Here is a 20,252-nt window from a genome sequence, read left to right on the forward strand (position 1 = left end):
AACATGGGTCGTAAATGGGTTTACGGCTGTAAACACCAAGTTGTTTACGGTCCAAGACAAAAAAAATACATTTTTCTAGAAAAGTAAAGTATAAACCATATTTTTGAACCAACAATCTCCCCCTTGGTTTATAACTTTATTTTCTTAATTGACCCAACAAGCTCCCCCTAAAAAGTAGCTGTCTCTTCTTGTTAATCTTCAATGGGAGTTTAGCTTCAACATTTATCTTCAAGTTCTTCACAACTTCAAGATGTACTTGATGAATCTTCAATGAATCACTTCATCTTGAGCACTTGAGTTTTTCTTCAAGATTTGACTCTGAAAGCACATTGGGTGAGGATGCTTCTTGTACTGATTCTTGAAAGATGGCGGTTTCAGCTTGAGAATATTCAGAGAGAACATCAGAGAGAACAAATATTCTGGATCACTTTAGCAGGTACAATGATAGCAGCAGACTGATTGAGGAGGCTTCAATGCAATCCGTCACATAATCTTCAATTTCTGCTTCACCTTGCTTCTGGGGTTGAATGTTGAAAGAATAATCTGTATTTCTTGCTCCTTCGAATGAGAATTCTTCGATGCTCACGAACGAAGCCTTGGCTCAGAAATCTTCGACACAAACTCCATGAGTTTTATCTTTACCTTCATTCACTTTTCAAGACAAAACAAAACTAAAAGAAAATTTTAACGCAAAAACAAAACAGAAATAACACTATTTTTGGATTTTTAATTTTCGATTTTTGATTTTTGATTTTTGATTTTTTTTAATTTAATTCTCCCCTAATATTTAAATTAGAAGAACAATATGAACAAACAAAAAAATAATAGCTAACTTTAAGAGTGATTTGGGATCAAAGTTTTTAGACAACCTTTATCCGTTTATCAGTACATCTGCTTTCATGAATAGATCTGGTCAATCGCTGGTGTTGTGGTCCACTTAAACACGAGAAATTGTGACAAAATTAGGACATACTATAAGTGACAAGACAATGTGATCCTAAGTTCCTAGATAATATTCCTTAAGGACCATTCAACTGACGACGACCAAAGATATTGTTGTCCACCTAAATTGAGCAGCGAGATCTACAAACAATCTGTATGTTTTCAAATTTAGGTGTACTAAAATGTGTTTCCCGCTTCCTGATATGCTCCAGCCATCAAGGACTTCTAGAATACTCCTTACACCAGGTGAGCGGACAATTATTAAGATAGAAGAAGGATTTAGAATGCATATGTTGTACATCCAGGTCGGATCTCTTCCAATCACGCAAAGGATGAAACATATGATTAACTGAAGTTTTAGAGGGATTGTGAAGAGAATGGTGCATATACTGTGTACCAGGTCGGATTTTGAGTCACGCAGTGGAGACAGTATATGACTAACAGATAGAAAGAATTGCTTAGAGAGAAGAAGGAGAGATATAGAATTGCATATGTTACAGTCCAGGTCGGATCTCTCGATCACGCAGAGGAGGCAACATATGACTAACAGACAGAAAGAAAGAAAATAACCTTCTACTGACCTAATTTATCGCAATTCCCCAGTTACCCATCCAACTGGAATTAAGGATAGAGTCCGCACATCGAGGAAAACTGAATCCACAATTCTAGATACGTGTTATTTAATGTGATCGGTAGATTCTCATATATATCACCCTGATCAACCTGTCCAAGCGTCGTATTGTCAGTCTAAATGGATATATCTATGTCAAGATTTTTCAAGTCTTTAGATTCCTTAAATTTATCTATGCCTAGTCAAGTCCATTTCAAATCTTTCGTTCCTACCAACACATCGAACACAGACCCTAGACAATTCAGAATCAGTACTTTACACAGATTCAAATTTCCTGTTATCATATGATTATATCACTTCCCAAAACATCTCCAGCAAGCACATTCCGTTAACACCATATATATTTTTTTTTTTTATTGTTTTTGATTTTCTTATGTTTATCGATTTTTAAAAATTTTCTAATTTTTGTTTTGTTTTTATTTCTCCCCCTAAATTTGTGCATAGGAGAGAAATAAAAGTAAATGCGCAAACTTAAACTATCATAAAACAAAATTTTGTCTTTAAAGCAAACCAGCTTAAGAAAAACTCAGGAGTATAGAGAAGAAAACTCAAACCGTAAGTCACCGATTGAATTTGCATCCAGAAGGTCTGAGAACAGCATGCGTAATCTCATAACAGATCCGAAAATTCTTCATGTCGCTAAGCACTAACCCCATGAGTGATCTCTTCTTTTCTTCCATTCCCGCAAAGGACACATACTCCCAAACAATTTTCTAAGTGTTGTACAGTTGAGAGATGTCGCCTTTCATGTACCTGGAACAGACACTACCAACAAACCGAAGTCTGATGATATGCCTCCATAGCTGCTCCGACACAGAGCGGGATTAATTGGTCTTTGGAACCAAGTCCATTTTGAAATTGGGTCGACCATTATCATCAACGCACAATACTCTCTCCCATGACATATCCTGCTTATCACAAACAGAAGACGATGAAATATTAGAGTCATTAGAAGATTTGGGAGTTTTCACCTTTGGTACCCATCTATATTTTGGTTTAACCCATTTCTTGTTTGATCCGATGGGTGCCTCAGCACTTGCTTTTGATCTTGATGTCAGCCCCTGAGACGACTTTGATTTTGGCTTCACAGGAGCATCTCTTGGATTGGACTTCTTGGCCGATATTCCGTTCTTGCCTTTGGGATTCGGATTCTTGGCCTTGTGGGTTTGATTCTTGGCCTTCTGCGCGTTCAAGTCACTATTGTCTGAACGTGATCTGGAAGGGTTTCTTTTGGAGTATCTCCCACTTGGCGCGTTCTGCCAGCCTTGTGCATAATAAGGAAGGTATGCGCGATTAGGACAATTTCTGGCAATGTGTCTAGGTGTTTCACAGTGAAAACATGTCTTTTTCTTCACTATAAAGTTATTTCTTCCTACCCTTGGTGGCATATCCATGTCTTGTCTCTTATTGATCCCAGATACACACTTGCAATAGGCACTCTGTTGCGCTTGAATTGGAGGCCTATATTTCTCAATGGCAGGTTTGTTAGGAGTAACAGAATTCGAAGCAACAGATTTTGAGTTCAAAGATTCATTGATTTGTTCAGTAGTTCTCTCCTTGTTCTCATCTTCTGCTACTTTACCTGCACATGAAGTAGAAACATTAGTATTTTCAACATTAATAACTCCTCCTGACACAAATCCAGCTCGTTTGCCATATTGAAGATGTGCCTTCCTGGCAATTTCTTCATGTGTCATAGGGATGGATGTGTAGTTATCATTGAAAGGAGAAGGAACACTATCATACCCTAGAACCTTGTTTTGATTATCTTTGAATTTTAATTGGGTTTCAAAGAAGGACTCGACTGTCTGACTTGACGCAGTATAATTTTTGAAACTAACGTCCGTTTTTCCACACTTAATATTCAAAGTGTCAAGTTCTTTATTTACAACAACAATTTGTCTCTTAATATAGTCATAATTTTCACACTTGTTGTTATACTCTTCCCTGAAGTTTCCTAAAGTCTTTGGTTTTTGCTTCTAATTCAGCCTTCAGGGGTTTGTGTCATTTCCGGAGTCGATATCCTTCATATCTCAGGTCCTTAATTTCTCTTTTTAATAAATCAATTTCTTCCCGAAGAAATTTAACCGTAGTTTCACAAGCTGGAGTACATGTAACTTCAGTGACTGAAATGTTTTCATAACTCGTTGTTTTTCTACACTTCAAAGCATCAAGTTCTTGAATTACATCATCAAGACTAAGATGATTGACATCTTTTGTCTTCTTGATGATAGCCACGTTCATATCCCACGATTTCGGAAGTGAATTCAGTAGCTTTTTGTTTATCTCAAATTTAGGCAAGAAGATCCCAACGATATTCATCTCATTAGTAAGTGTAATAAATCACTGCAACTGAGTTTCAAGGGTTTCTTACGGGATATAATCGAAAATATTGAAATTTTGTCTTAACATATCCTGATGACTCTCTTTCATGTTTTCAACTTCCTCGTAGACCTTAAAATAAATTAAAAAGCACAACAGGAAGCTAAGATAAAACTTAAACGTCAAATTTAAAAATGCCCTTTTTCTCAAAAGTCAACCTTAAAAGTCAAATTTAAAAAGTCAAACTTGAAAAAAAAAATTTAACTTAAAAGTCAAACCGAAATGCTAAGTTTGAAAATTTAAAAGTCAAACGAGAAAGTCAAAGTTTAAAATCAAAGGTCAAACCTGAAAGTCAAAGTCAAAATTTTAAAATAAAAATCAAAAAATAAAAGTCAAAAAATAAAAAAAATTATTATTATATTATTATTATTATTATTATTATTATTATTATTAATTTTAATTTTTTTTATTTTGGATGAAAAATGAATTTAAAATTAAAAGGAATTGAATTTTAGGGTTAAAAGTAAAAATAGTGAAACTTGTTGCGAAAAAGACGCTTTATGAATTAAATGGGGAAGGATTGTATCAACTCGTGGCCTAGAGGAGTTGGAAGAAGCGCTGCCTGGTTAACCAGAGGTTGTGAGTTCAAACCCCTACTCCTCCGCTTCTACTTCCTATTTTTTATATGCGAGACTGCTGAGTGTGAGGATGCTGAACATGTGAGGTGCGAACCGGAAACGGTGTTGAGCAGTAAACTCCGAGCCACAAGCTCGGGCCGTAAGCGTGTGAGGTCTCAGATCGTAACCTCCGACCGCAAACCACTTGGACCGCAAACACCGGCCGCAAACTCTTCGGAACCGTAGCCGCCGGCCGCAAACTCCTCGTTGATTACGACAAAAAACAACGATTTTTCGACTTTGAAGCTCCAAACTCGATCTTTCCAATGGATGATGTCTGATCAATCAGAAAAGAATGAGAAGGAGAATAATATGAATCTATGTATGAATTGATTAGAATGAAGATCCGGATACAAAAGATTCACACACACAAAACTTCTCTTTGGCTGCAAACTCTTTTTTGTTCATCAAAAAAATCCTCACACCTTACACCTATATTTATACTTGGAGAATATGAGCTTGTATGAATTGATCAGTTGGTCTTTGGAACCCAGTCCATTTTGAAACTGGTTCAACCTTTGTCATCAATGCACAATACTCTCTCCCATGACATATCGTGCTTATCACAAACAGAAGATGTAGAAATATTAGAATCATTAATTGATTTGGGAGTTTTCACTTTTGGTACCCATCTATATTCGGGTTTAACCCATTTCCTATTCGATCCAGTGGGTGCCTCAGCACTTGATTTGGAACTTGAAGCCAACTGCCGAGATAACTTTGACCTAACCGGTCTTGGCTTCACTGGAGCATCTCTTGAACTAGACTTTTGGGCTAGCATTCCCTTCTTGTTCTTGGGATTTGGATGCTTGGCCTTGGGAGTTGGATGCTTGGCCTTGGGAGTTGAATTCTTGGCCTTCATGGCATTCCAGTCGGCATTGTCTGAACGTGATCTTGAGGGGTTTCTTTTGACAAATCTCCCTCTTGGCGCGTTTTGCCAGCCTTGTGCATACTACGGAACGTATGCGCGATTAGGAAATTTTTTGGCAATATGTCAAGGTGTTCTGTAACGACGTAAATTTTAATACAAAATTTTCATTTTTACAAACATCAAAAACATCAAGTAATAATTTAGATTCCAATGTAAACAATATTGTCACGACCGATTACATAACAAAGATCACAAAATAGTTTCCCCCGAGTGTGTGTACGATCACGCCGGCGCCTTCCCACGGTCCTTGCTAGTACCTGAAACACATAACAACACAACTGTAAGCATAAATGCTTAGTGAGTTCCCCAAAATACAACCTACGCACATACGCCTTTCCAGGCCTTGACCTTCCGGTCCATGTGTCTCAGGGGACTTCCGTCCCGACTGGGTAAACCTTCCGGTCCTACCCACGTCAACCTTACGGTCCATTTTACAACGCCTTCTGGCCCATAACATGATGCCTTCCGGCCCATATCAAGCATATCATGCATAAAACATATAACGATTAACTTATCACACATAATGCGTATATCTCATATCATATTCGACCTTCCGTGTCACACCCCAGAACCAAGAATGGCGGAAACATTCTGGGGCGGAGGACGTCATGTGTAGTATCACAACACAGTAATTGTAAATAAGCAAACAACATCATCCATTGCATTAAATATAAACATTTTAATACAAGTATGTTCCGTACAGTTTTAGACACCAAAAATATAATGTATATCAAAATAGTATGATGAGACTTGAATGCGCTCCATCTTCTCAAAAGCTAGCATCGGTACCTGTCTACTGATGACCTGAGAATACAAGTTATTTTGAAAGAGTTTGATCAGCATTAAGCTGGTGAGTTCATAAGTATTTTAGTGTCGTGGTTCGTTTATCAAAAACGTTTTGAACCTGTTGCAAGTATGAGTTGTAAATGTATGTAAGTGTTTGTAGATGTTTGAATCTCTCAGAAAAACCTATATTTTCTGTTTAAAGTATAAAAGTAGCCCCTTTTACCAAGGCTTAATAGTTTGTATGCTCGTTTGATGTAAAAGTGTGAAATTTCCCAAGTGTAACTATCATTTAACCAAATATAGTTTGTACATTTAAGTTTAGGTGAGGCTATCACCAAAAATGCAATGGGTAAATTCTTGTAGTACGGTAGTTTCGTTTTATATGAACTACTGTGGTACTAACTACCTTAAACCGGGTTTTTATTAAGGTATCGTGTGATAAGTTGCACCATACTATTGACTGGTAACATCGACAACGTATAGTCGAAAAATAGGTTATGATGTTTGGCACCCGTAGACCTGCCGGTCCCACTGTAGCTAACAGAAAGGTGTAGGATAGTCAATCCAGTATAGATCTATACGCAAACTCAACGCTCTCCCTCCAAGAGACTCTGGCTACAACCCGGGTCATGACAATTAAGACATGAACCTATACAGTGGATCACAATTGTTAAAGTATTCGTGTTTTTGTAATAAAATATTACTTGTTCTAGTATCGTTGTATATGTTCTCTTAGAAATGAATATTGACTCATGAATGAACTGACTCGTTGATCTAGAAATCGTAGTAGTATGATCTCGTGTTACCCCGATGGTAACTTACAAATGATGTTTTGATAAGCATGAAAATTGGAAGTACCTTTATGTCTATACACGTATATATGACATATAACTAATATTGAAACGACCCTCAGATAGTCACCCGAAATTTCACCAGACCACATCTCAAGGCGCGAAAAGGAAATAGGATAGGTGGCTTTCCTAAGCCCTTTAAACATTATTTATACATCTATACATATATAGGCATGCAAATTTATAAATAGTAAAACAAAGTTTACAATAAAGCATTTGATAAGTAAAAGAGTTTGTAAAACATTTTGGAATAAAACCGTTTGAACAGTGATAAAATCATTGGTTTCTTAGTTATTAATCACATGCGATTAACGCCGTCACATGTGACCGAAACAATAACTATAAGTGTTTAACTTGTATCCCCCCCCCCCCATAAAGCATTTAAAAGTATTTAGAATAATTAAAACAGTTAATTAAGGGGGTATGAAACTTACTTGGAAATTCGAAGATAGCGAGCTCGAAAACCGGGCGGAGTTTCGTCTCGCTAAACGGATTTTTCTCGGGATTCTCGGGAATCTCGGGAGTAAAATCGACCTCTGGGGGCAGATGTTGTCATTGTATAGTACCACAACAATTGAATTTGAATGAAACATAGCATTACAAGCGACATACATTGAAAATACAATCTTAAATTTTTTACATATTCTACTCATTCCTTAGTTACACAAAAGTGACAAACGTGAATTTTATAAGGTGGCACCACTTGATCTCATAGTAGAGCTAATAACCTGTTATTGGTTCCCAGAGAATACAAATCATTTTGAAAAGCGTCAACTAAAAACTGGGTGAGTTCATAAGCATTTTTCTATGAAAATGGTTTTGCTCTTCACTAGAATAGTTCTCGTAGTACTTTCAGAAAATCCGATATTTTCTATGAAAACGATTTGTAAGTCCCGTTCTAAACCATGAATGTATGCATGCATGTCCTTTGTTTTCTTTTGTTTATATTTGTAAAGAGTATGTTCCCAAAAATCCAATATTTTCATTAGTATGAACTGAAATCGAAGGTAATTCCGTTGTATCTCTTCCTTGTAAAGTTATAAGGTATAACTCCAGAAATTGCAGTATTTTCTTAAAGGTGAACTATGCTTTTAAACCCTGAGACCACGATGGAAGTGAATATCATACAGAAAATAGTTTAAAGTTTCTGAAAACTTTCATTTTTCTTTTGTTTGCGATCATAAGGAGTGTGTTCCTAGAAAATCTCATATTTTCTGATGCATGAAAACTGTAGTAAACCCCAAGACCAGAAGTCTAAGAGAATCAACACTTGAAAAATGATTTGCTTCTTCATAGTTTAATAAAACCATTGAAGTGTACGCTTCCGGTAAACCACAATAGTATGTTAATCTCTATGTAAGTTCTTATAACTATACTAATGTGCCTGATATGCTTGAACACAACGTTCTTCAAGCATCGGAGCCGGGGGGACCTTTGTCACCCTAGACACGCCGGTCTAACTATAGCGAACAGCTGAGGTGTGGGGTTGTTAATCCTATATAGCTCTATACAGAACGGTCTCCCTCTCCCTGTAGGAGACTATGGTTATAACGCGAGACTTACGGTGTATGCTAGGTAGGTACGGTGAAGAAAAAGTCTCACAAGAGCATTAACTAATTTACATGAACTTTGACTCCACTCATTGAATAATGAAAATGACATTACTAGTCTAAATTTATGAATGAATATTTATGACACACGTTTTACAGCTTTATGACATAAAACTTATAACTTGTACTTTTAAAAGCTTTATGATGGACATATTATGACATGCAATTTTTTCTTCCGTAAAAATTCTGTTTTGTATATGGTTTTAGTTGAATTATTTATAACGCTTTTTATAAATAATCATTAATAGAATTGTCTACTTGAAATATATGTCGTGTAAATAATATAATCCTCTAAGTTTTTAACCCATTAAAATGATGACAACATATTACAACCATTTTACTAGAAAACTCATTTCTTACAAAATAAATAATTTTTGTAGTTTGTTCAACATAACAAAATTTGTTTGAGAGTTTTTAAAACAATATATTCTATTTGGTTGTGACCCCAACATGTTACGATTTCCACAAAATACACATAAAATTTTGAAATTTGTTACATCCAAATATTTGTGTATGTATAAGTGTTAAAAATGCATATGTCCAAAAGTTGACCATTTGTGAGTGTCGCACCCATATTTTCGCCATTTTAGGTGTTTTAATGTAACATCCTAAAATACGACCCAAAATTTTTTTTTGTTTTAATAGTAATAAAAAACATATACTGATCGTCATATCATAAAAACCATACGTCAAATATCTCAACTCATAATAAAATATCGTGAAACAATTATATCAAATCAAAGTATGAATCAAAAGAAACTCCCAGGATAAAGATTGAAGCTGTGGTGTGTGCGATGTCATCATCCCGAGCTCTTCCCCTTACTTGCGTAAGTACCTGAAACCAAAACTGAAACTGTAAGCACGAAGCTTAGTGAGCTCCCCCAAACTACCACATACCATACAATAACATGTAAGCACCTACTGGGCCTTGCCCACTGCATCGGACCGAAGCCCAGAAACTGCATCGTACCGTAGTCCGTAACTGACTCGGACCTTGTCCCCTGCATCGGACCGATGTCCGGAAATAGTTGCATTGGACCGAAGTCCGGAACTAACTGATCATAGCATAGCATGAACACATATCAACTAGCATAACACACATCATCATAAACTCATATACTGCATACTATATCAGGCCGTAGCCCAGAACACATAACACATAAATCCTGTCTGAGCCACGAAGGCATCAAACACACTAAAAAGTGATGTCCGGAAACTACTACTAACTAAACAGGCCGACATTGTGGCCTTAGACCCGTTCCTACCAGAAGGAAACTCACCTCATAGCCTAGCTGCAGAAAGGACTGCTCCAGAATCTGTCTGTTGCACTTCGGTTTCACCTCGGCTACAATATCCATGAGCACCATCAATCAAATACTGATAATAATATTGAGGGTAAAATGACTCTCCTACCCCTGGTCCAAGTTAACCTTACTATCAAAGTCAACATTCAGTTGACCTGACTCGTCGAGTTGGGTCGCCAACTCGTTGAGTCCTTACTCTTACTTTCTTGATTCCACTCGCTACTACTCGTCGAGTTTTGGCGCAAACTCGACGAGTTCCTCTTTGCTACTAACACTCCGGCATTCTGCATCCGACTCGCCGAGTTATATGAACAACTCGTTGAGTTCTCCTTCATTAGATGATCATTCTAGCTGTGAATCGCCGAGTTGCATGAACAACACGTGGAGTCGGTTCTTGAAGTATGAAGATTGCCTTGGACTCGCCGAGTCAAGGAATTGACTCGCCGAGTTAATCCACAAATGAGTCTAACCCTCTAGCTCACCGAGTCTATATCTCACTCACTGGTTCCACTAGGCATAACTCGAAAAAGGAAAAATAGGGGACTCGCGACTTGACTCGCCGAGTCGTATGCATGCAAACATTATATACTAAATTCTGCTTGAAACTAGTCCATACCATTAATAGATCTAGATTCCTGGGACTTGATTAACACGTAAAGTTTCCAACTTTACGTGTAAATAACATCAAAGCACACTATAATAGTAGATCTAGAGCTTCCATGCAAAATGGATCCATAAAGGTGCTAGATCTAAGCTTCTCGAATTCAAACCTAGCTAGATCCGAAGGGTAATCAACTCCATGAGTCCTCTATGCTACTAGTAGGCCAAGAAATGGTTCAAGAATAACTTTAATGGCTTCAAAAAGGTGATTTAAGCATAGAAACAGAAAAGGGCCAAGATATACCTTACTATCTCCTGAAATTCCTCAAGGATCTAGGATCTCCTTCTTATCCTCTTGATCTACCTTCCTTTACCTCTCAAGATCTTCAAAGAACACACCAAAATCACACAAAATGAAAAGAGGGTTCTAGGGTTTGGAGAATAATGCTCTAAGGGGTGATGAGGGCTGACTTGTGGCCTCAAACATTGTTTAAATAGGGTGCAAACCCTTTAAATTAGGGTTTCATCCAGACTGGTGGACTCGCCGAGTCCGGAATATAGACTCGCCGAGTCGCCAACTTAAACGTGCTCGAAATCCTAACGCTAATCGACGAGTCCAGCTACCGACTCGTCGAGTTCCCCTTAAAACTTGAAGAAAAATAACAATAAATAAAAAATACAAATATCTTACTAGAATTGGGATGTTACAACCCTCCCCCACTTATCTCAGACTTCACCCTCGAAGTCTGTTGCCGCTGAATCTACGAACAACTCGGGGTAATTCCCCCGCATCTCCTCCTCATACTCACACATCCACTCAGAACCCTTCTGGTGCTGCCATTGTACCGTTACCAACTGAAACACCTTGTTCCTCAAGGTCTTCACCTTCCGATCCTAGATTGCAACTGCCTTCTCGACATAATTCAGGCTACTTTCAACCTGAATATCCTCAATGGGCACTATTTCCGACTCGTCCACCAAACGCTTCCTCAATTGATAAACATGAAAAGTGTTGTGGATCTGGCTAAGCTCTAATGGGAGATCCAACCGATAAGCAACCCGACCTACCAGGGCTCAAACCCTAAAAAGACCAATGAACCTGGGTCCCAACTTACCCCTCTTCTGAAACCTGATAACACCCTTCCAGGACGATACCTTCAGGAGGACCATATCGCCCACCTGGAACTCCAAATCTGAACGCCTCCTATCGGTGTAACTCTTCTGCCGACTCTGCGCAGTCTGTAGTCTTCCACGAACCTGCTGGAGCAATTATGTCGTGTTGAGCACCACCTCGGTGCTTCCAATGACTCGCTGACTGACCTCCCCCAACAAATCGGGGTCCTACACTTCCTCCCATAGAGCATTTCGAAAGGAGGTCGATCGATACTCGTGTGGTAACTGTTGTTATACGAAAATTCCTCTAACCGAAGGTACGTTTCCTAGCTGCCACCGAAGTCTAGAATACATGCCCGCAGTATGTCCTCGAGGGTCTGAATCGTTCTCTCACTCTGTCCGTCCGTCTGAGGATGGAAAGTGGTGCTAAAATGGAGACAAGTACCCATCTCGTCGTGAAACCGCTTCCAGAATCTGGAAGTAATACGAACATCTCGGTCTGACACCACTGAAACAGGCACTCCATGATGTGCCACCACCTCCCTCACATAAATATCAGCTAACTTTTTTGCCGATATGCTCTCCTGGATCGGTATAAAATGAGCACTATTCGTCAACCGATACACAATAACCCATATAGAATCCACTCCACGCACAGTCCTGGGAAGCTTCGTGATGAAATCCATGGAAATGTCTTCCCTTTTCCACACTGGAATGTCTAACGGCTGCATCTTGCCATGAGGTCTCTGGTGTTCAGCCTTAACCTTCCTGCAAGTCACGCACCTCTCCACATACCAGGCAACATCCCGCTTCATGCAGGGCCACCAATAATAGGGTCGAAGATCTCTATACATCTTCGTAGCCCCTAGATGAATGGAAAATCGAGACTTATGGGCCTCATCCATCAACACTTTCCGTACTCCGCCCCAGTATGACACCCAAACTCTCTCGTGAAAGGTCAAGAATCCTCTACTATCATAGTCAAAAGAAGCTACTCGGCCCACGATCCTCTCATACTTCTGTCTCTCCTCCTTGAGGCCCTCTACTTGTGCCTCCTTAATTTGCTCCAATAATGGAGCAATCACTGTCATCCTCAAACAAATGTCTCTAATCGGGGCCGCTACTGCTTTGCAGCTCAAGGCGTCGGCCACTACGTTGACTTTCCCTGGGTGATAAACGATCTCACAGTCGTAATCCTTCAACACATCTAACCATCACCTTTGCCTTATGTTCAGATTCGGCTGATCCATGAGGTACCTCAAGCTCTTGTGATTCGTGTAAATGGTACAACAGACCCCATAAAGGTAATGTCTCCAAATCTTGAGGGCAAACACCACTTCCCTCAGCTCTAAATCATGCGTAGAATAATTAGCCTCGTGAGGCTTCAACTGTCTTGAGGCATAAGCTATCACACAGCCTCGCTGCATCAACACTGCTCCCATACCTGTGATCGAGGCATCACAATAGACTACGAAATCCTCTACTCCCTTTGGCAGGGTAACAATCGGTGCCTCGCACAATCTCTACCTGAGGGTCTCAAACGCTACCTGCTGCTCAGGCCCCCAACGAAATGCTACCGACTTCTTAGTTAGTTGGGTGAGCGGTACTGCTATCTTGGAGAAATCCTGGATGAATCTCCTATAATACCCTGCCAATCCTAGGAAACTTCGAATTTCGAATGGAGACTTCGGATCCTCCCACTGCATCACGGCCTCAATCTTGGCCGGATCTACCAAAATAACCTTCTGGTTAACGAGGTGACCAAGGAACTGCACCTCGCGCAACCAAAACTCACACTTGGAGAACTTCGCGAAAAGTCTCTCCCTTCTCAAAACCTCTAGCACCCCTCTCAGGTGCTCCTCATGTTGTTCCTGAGTCTTGGAATATACCAAGATATTATCTATGAATACTATCACAGACCGATCCAGCATCGGCCTGCACACACGGTTCATGAGGTCCATGAACACGGCCGGAACGTTGGTGAGCCCAAACGGCATCACCATAAACTCATAATGACCATACCTGGTCCAGAAGGCAGTCTTCTGCACATCCTCGCCACTGACCCGCATCTAGTGATATCCGGAGCGTAAATCAATCCTGGAGAACCAAGACGCTCCCTGAAGTTGATCAAACAAATTATCTATCCTCAGAAGTGGGTAACAGTTCTTCACCGTTACCTTATTCAGCTCCCGGTAATCTATACACATATGGTGCGACCCATCCTTTTTCTTCACGAATAAAATCGGTGCACCCCAGGGTGAACTACTCGGCCTTATAAATTCCTTGTCCAGTAGCTCTTGCAGCTACTTAGACAACTCCTACATCTCTGGGGGAGCCAACCGATACGGTGCCTTGGCTATCAGAGCCGCACCAGGGACTAGATCAATCCCGAACTCAACCTGTCTCTCAGGAGGTACCCCCGACAGTTCCTCCGGAAATACATCCGAGTAGTCTCGCACCACAGAAACATCATCAACTGTCATCTTGCCCTTCTCCCGGGCATCTGAAACATAGGCAATATAGCCGACACAACCCTGCTGAAAGTAACGTCTTGCCCTCGCTGCTGAATATAGAACTGGCCCGCACTGTGGCTTCTCTCCCTGAATCACTAATTCTCCCCCACTGGGAGTCCGAACCCTCACCAACTGTAGCTCACAATCTATCACCGCCCCATTGGGGCTCAGCCAATCCATGCCTACTATGACCTTATTCGCTCGCAAGGGAATTGGGACCAAGTCCACCGGAAACTGCTCATCGAATAACTGTAGAGCACACCCTCTGTGCACCCTTGGCACCCTAAAGGTCCTATCAGCTGCTATCTCAACCTCAAGTGGACAATCTAGCTCCCCTGGAGCTCTACTAAACCTCTTGCTAAGTGCAAGAGAGACGAATGATCGGGTAGCTGCCGAATCAAACAATACTGTAGCTGAGATGCCGTTCACCGAGAACGACCCTATACAAAACATATAACCATAAGAAACAATAAAGAAAAAAATATTGAGATAAGGGAAAAATACATACCCGCCACCACATCAGGAGTCGCTCGTGCCTCCTCTGCTATCAGCTGAAAATCCCTACTCTTCACCACCAGCATCTCGACACGGCCCTGACGGCCATCTGAAATCCTCAAGGTAGCAGGAGCTGGTGCTAACACCTTCCTCGCTGCCGCTAAACTCGGACACTGGGACTATTTATGTCCCCTCTGATTTCACTGGAAGCAAATCAGATCTAACGCCGCAACGGTGGTGATAGTGGCTGTACAATCTCTGCTCATATGCCGAATCTGGCCACACTTGTAGCAGCCGGCACTCCCTGCCTTGCACGCCCCATCGTGCAATCTCCCACACTTGCCACACCAGGCGTGGCTCTGCTGACTCCTAGCTCTATGATCTGAACCCTTGGGCTTTTTGCCCAAATTTACTGAACCTGGAGCCGCCTCCGGCTTCCTCTTTCTCTCCATATGAAGGTTAATCTCTCTCTCTTTCTCTCTCTCGAGCCCTAGTAATCATGTCATCCAACATCTTACAGCTGGACCGGCTCGCGAACTGGTGGATATCACTCTGCAACATCTCATGATAATGGGCTTTCTTCATTTCCTCATCAGCTGCGTACTGAGGAATGAGAAGTGCCCTTTCTGTGAACTTGGCGGTAATTTCCGCCACCGTCTTTGTAGTCTGAGTCAATTCCTGGAACTCACGCGCTAACTGCTGCACCTCAATAATCAGTGCGAACTCAGCTCTGAACATGGTAGAAAATTCTGTCCAGGTCATGGCATTCAAAGCCGCGTCATCCCCAATGGCATGACCAACCTCCTCCCACCAATCTCGTGCCCTATCCTTCAGAAGACAGGATACCAATCTGACCTTGTCCCCCTCGGGACATCTGCTCGTGCGGAATGCGTTGGCCACATCTACTAACCATCTGGTACTCGCAATGGGGTCCCACGCCCCGTGGTAATCTGGAGCTCCACATGCACGGAACTCCCTGAAGGTAAGCGTGCGTGACCCCATCATGGCTGCTACCTCAGCACGGAAAGTACTCAGTCTCTCATCCATCAACTCCAAGATACCCTCCTTAATTGAACCAAAGATCACATGAGTCTGCTCAAGTATGGTGCGAGTAATCTATGAAGAGAGAAACTCCCTGGTCTGCTCATCCATCTGCCCGGCCTCCGGGCCTGATCCTGATCCCCCTTCGGCACCTGAACTGCCGACTGTTTGTCGAGGATGCAATACCACCATTCTGACTCCACCAAGTCACTTTACAACTATTGATCTCTAATACTACCTTCCTAGGCTTGCCCTAGGGAACTTCTGACGCTCCCCAAACTAGTCCTCTGCTGCTGAAAGCCTCCTTTTAATGCCAGTTAGCCATTACCTGAATACCATCATATGTGGCGAGGCTCAAATAATCATTTGAGTAAAGACCTGTCCCTACCACGGTCAGACTCATACCGGAGCTGCAAAATAGGGCCAAGTCTAGCACTCTGAGATTATTCAACCCTGTTCACGTGTGACGTGACGTATTCACCTAATGGCTAGCTCCCATCACTCAGAGCCCCACAAAGCACAAAGCAAGCAGCATTCAAACACAGGAAACCACTCAAGCAACTTTATCCTCATAACAATGGCTTATACTAGCATACAATGCTAAGCTCATGATATCAGGCATAACCTAAACAGGCTATCCTACTGCTGCCCACTCAACTAGTATGAAATTCTCATAAAGCAAAAGCACATATAACTGGCACATATGGCATCCTCTTAGACCTTAGTCCTATTCTAGCATGTTGTTCTACTGAATACTGAAACTGATAACTCATAACATAAACTTGTATGGGTAATTTGGGAGTACTTACTTGAGCTCGGCTGATCGCATGCACCACACCCCTTGTCTCTTTTCAAAGTTCTTTTCTTCCTAAAAATTCTCTTCACTTTTCTAAAACTCTTTTCTTTCTAAAAAATACATTTTACCACTTCCTTACTCTGAGTTCAGACACACCCAAGAGTGTGCCCGAATCCCTCAAACCAAGGCTCTGATACCAACTTGTAACATCCTAAAATACGACCCAATTTTTTTTGTTTTAATAGTAATAAAAATCATATACTGATCGTCATATCATAAAAACCATACGTCAAATATCTTAACTCATAATAAAATGTCGTGAAACAACTGTAACAAATCAAACTCTGAATCAAAACAAACTCCCATGATAAAGACTTAAGCTGTGGTGTGTGTGATGCCATCATCCCAAGCTCTTCCCCTTACTTGCGGAAGTACCTGGAACCAAAACTGAAACTGTAAGCACGAAGCTTAGTGAGCTGCCCCAAACTACCACATACCATACAATAACATATAAGCACGTACTGGGCCTTGCCCACTGCATCGGACCGAAGCCCGGAAACTGCATCGGACCGTAGCCCGGAACTAACTGGGACCTTGTCCCCTGCATCGGACCAATGTCCAGAACTAGCTGAATCGGATCGAAGTCCGGAACTCACTTATCATAGCATAGCATAAACACATATCAACTAGAATAACACACATCATCATAAACTCATATAATGCATACTACGTCAGGCCGTAACCGAGAACACATAACACATAAATCCTGTCTGAGCCATGAAGGCATCAAACACACTAAAAACTGCATCGGACCAAAGTCCGGAAACTACTACTAACTAAACGGGACGACATTGTGGCCTTAGACCCGTTACTAATGGAAGGAAACTCACCTTGTAGCCTAGCTGCTGAAAGGACTGCTCCGGAATCTATCTGCTGAGGCTCCGGTTTCACCCCGGCTACAATATCCATGAGCGCCATCAATCAAATACTGATAATAATACTGAGGGTAAAATAACTCTCCTACCCCTAGTCCAAGTCAACCTAACTTTCAAATTCAACATTCAGTTGACTTGACCCGTCGAGTTGGGTCGCCAATTCGTCAAGTCCTTACTCTTACTTTCTTGACTCCACTCGCTACTACTCGTCGAGTTTTGGCGCAAACTCAGCGAGTTCCTCTTTGCTACTAACACTCCAACATTCTGCATCCGACTCGCCGAGTTGTATGAACAACTCATCGAGTTCTCCTTCATCAGATGATCATTCTAGCTGTGACTCGCCGAGTTGTATGAACAACTCATCGAGTCTATTCTTGAAGTATGAAGATTGCCTTGGACTCACCGATTCAGGGCATTGACTCACCAAGTTCTTCCATGAATGAGTCTAACCCTCTAGCTCACCGAGTCCATCTCTCACTCACTGGTTCCACTCGGCATAACTCGAAAAAGGAAAAATAGGGGACTCGCGACTCTACTCGCCCAGTCAGAAGAACAACTCACCAAGTCGTATGCATGAAAACATTATATACTCGATTTTGCTTGAAACCAGTCCATACCATTAATAGATCTGGGTTCCTGGGACTTGATTAACACGTAAAGTTTCCAACTTTACGTGTAAATAACATCAAATGAAGGTTTTAAGGTTCAAAGCACACTATAATAGTAGATCTAGAGCTTCCATGCAAAATGGATCCATAAAGGTTCTAGATCTAATCTTTTGGAATTCAAACCTAGCTAGATCCGAAGGCTAATCAACTCCATGAGTCCTCTATGCTACTACTAAGCCAAGAAATGGTTCAAAAATAGCTTTAATGGCTTCAGAAAGGGGATTTAAGCATAGAAACAGAAAAGGGCCAAGATATACCTTACTATCTCCTGAAATTCCTCAAGGATCTAGGATCTCCTTCTTCTCCTCTTGATCTACCTTCCTTTACCTCTCAAGATCTTCAAAGAACACACCAAAATCACACAAAATGCAAAGAGGGTTCTAGGGTTTCGAGAGTAATGCTCTGAGGGGTGATGGGGGATTACTTGTGGCCTCAAAAATTGTTTAAATAGGGTGCAAACCCTTGAAATTAGGGTTTCATCCAGACTAGCGGACTCGCCATCTCCGGAATATAGACTCGCCGAGTCGCCAACTTAAACATGCTCGAAATCCCGAATCTACTCGATGAGTCCAGCTACCGACTCATCGAGTTCCCCTTAAAACTTGAAGAAAAATAACAATAAATAAAAAATATAAATATCATACCAGAATTAGGGTGTTACATTTAACAAGACCCTACAAACTTTACAACACAAATATGTTATTAACATTTTCTTTGATTTTTAACATAGATTAAGCACCCTTTTTACTTGAGAACTTGTAAATCTCGAGTTTAAGGAGTGTTAGCATGAAGTATTCAACATTTCAACCACAATATATAAAATGCATGATATTACACAAAGGTTAAACACATTAAACACCAGTCCATGCAATTATCCTATGGTTAAACAAGATTTAACTAAATCCCCCCCCCCCCCCGGAAAACATGAAAAATGCAAAAATATTAGAGTATGAAGCTCCCCTTGGTTGATTTTGTATGGTAGGAAGAAAGGAGAGTGATGAGATTATCGAGCTTAGCCTTGAACCTCTTGAAGATATTCTCGAAATTTCAACGGTTCTAAGAGTTTAACACACAAAAAAAGTGTGTAAATAAGAGTTTTAGCTTGGAATTATGTAAGAATACTTGAGGTTAACAAGAATACTTACCAAGTTTATGAGGTTTTGGAGAAAATCCCTTGAAGAACACACGCATACTAACAAAACTTTTGAGGGAAAAAATGAGAGAATTTGATAGAGTTTGGAAAGTGATGAATTACAAGTGAGTGTGGTGCGTGTGAGGGTGTATGTTCGGACGAACATAAGAAAGGGAAGGGGAAAAGGGATGGCCTAGAAACATGTTGGGTAATTAGTACAATCTTGGGTGTATGCTGGACAATCACATTGTAGTATGTTAGTTAGTTAATTACTTGGAAATTTGTTGGTTAATTGTAGGTGTCACCCCTTTTTACCCTTCATCTATCATTTTTTTCTTTCAATTTCCCAATCGAAACTATGGAGCTTCAGTTTTAAGGGTGGCCGAGAACACCCTAGCTCCATATTGGGTTGCGGTTTTTTGGAGAGCATGAATGGCTTTCAGCCTTGGTTTGAGTCCTAAAAGAGTTTTCGGTCCAATGGGAGGCCCAAAAGAGAGGGGTTTTGGCCTTTTAAGGTGTGTATGTCTTTTTGGGCTTATTTTGGGCCCAATAGAGATTTTTCGGCCCATTAAAGTCCAAGATGGAAGGGTGTTCATTTTAGAGTACGGATGGGCTTTTTGGGTTTTACTGGACCCAATAAAAAGGGTTATCTGCCCAATTAGGCCCCTTGAAAAGTGTTCGGCCCAATAAGACCCACAGGAAATTTTTTTGGCCCAATAGGGCCCAAGGAAAGAGTTTTCAGTTTTGGCTTGGCCCATTAAGGGGTTTTCGGCCCAATGGAAGGCCAAATAGAATTTTTCATCCCCCTAAGGCCTAAAGAAAGGTTTTCATCCAATAGGGTGTTAGACCGAGAATCTTTGGGCTATGGCCCAAAATTGATTACACTTAGCTATTAGATCTAGTTT

The sequence above is a fragment of the Lactuca saligna genome, chromosome 5 (assembly GCF_052625555.1).
Source record: "Lactuca saligna cultivar CGN05327 chromosome 5, ASM5262555v1, whole genome shotgun sequence".
NCBI classification, from domain to species: domain Eukaryota; kingdom Viridiplantae; phylum Streptophyta; class Magnoliopsida; order Asterales; family Asteraceae; genus Lactuca; species Lactuca saligna.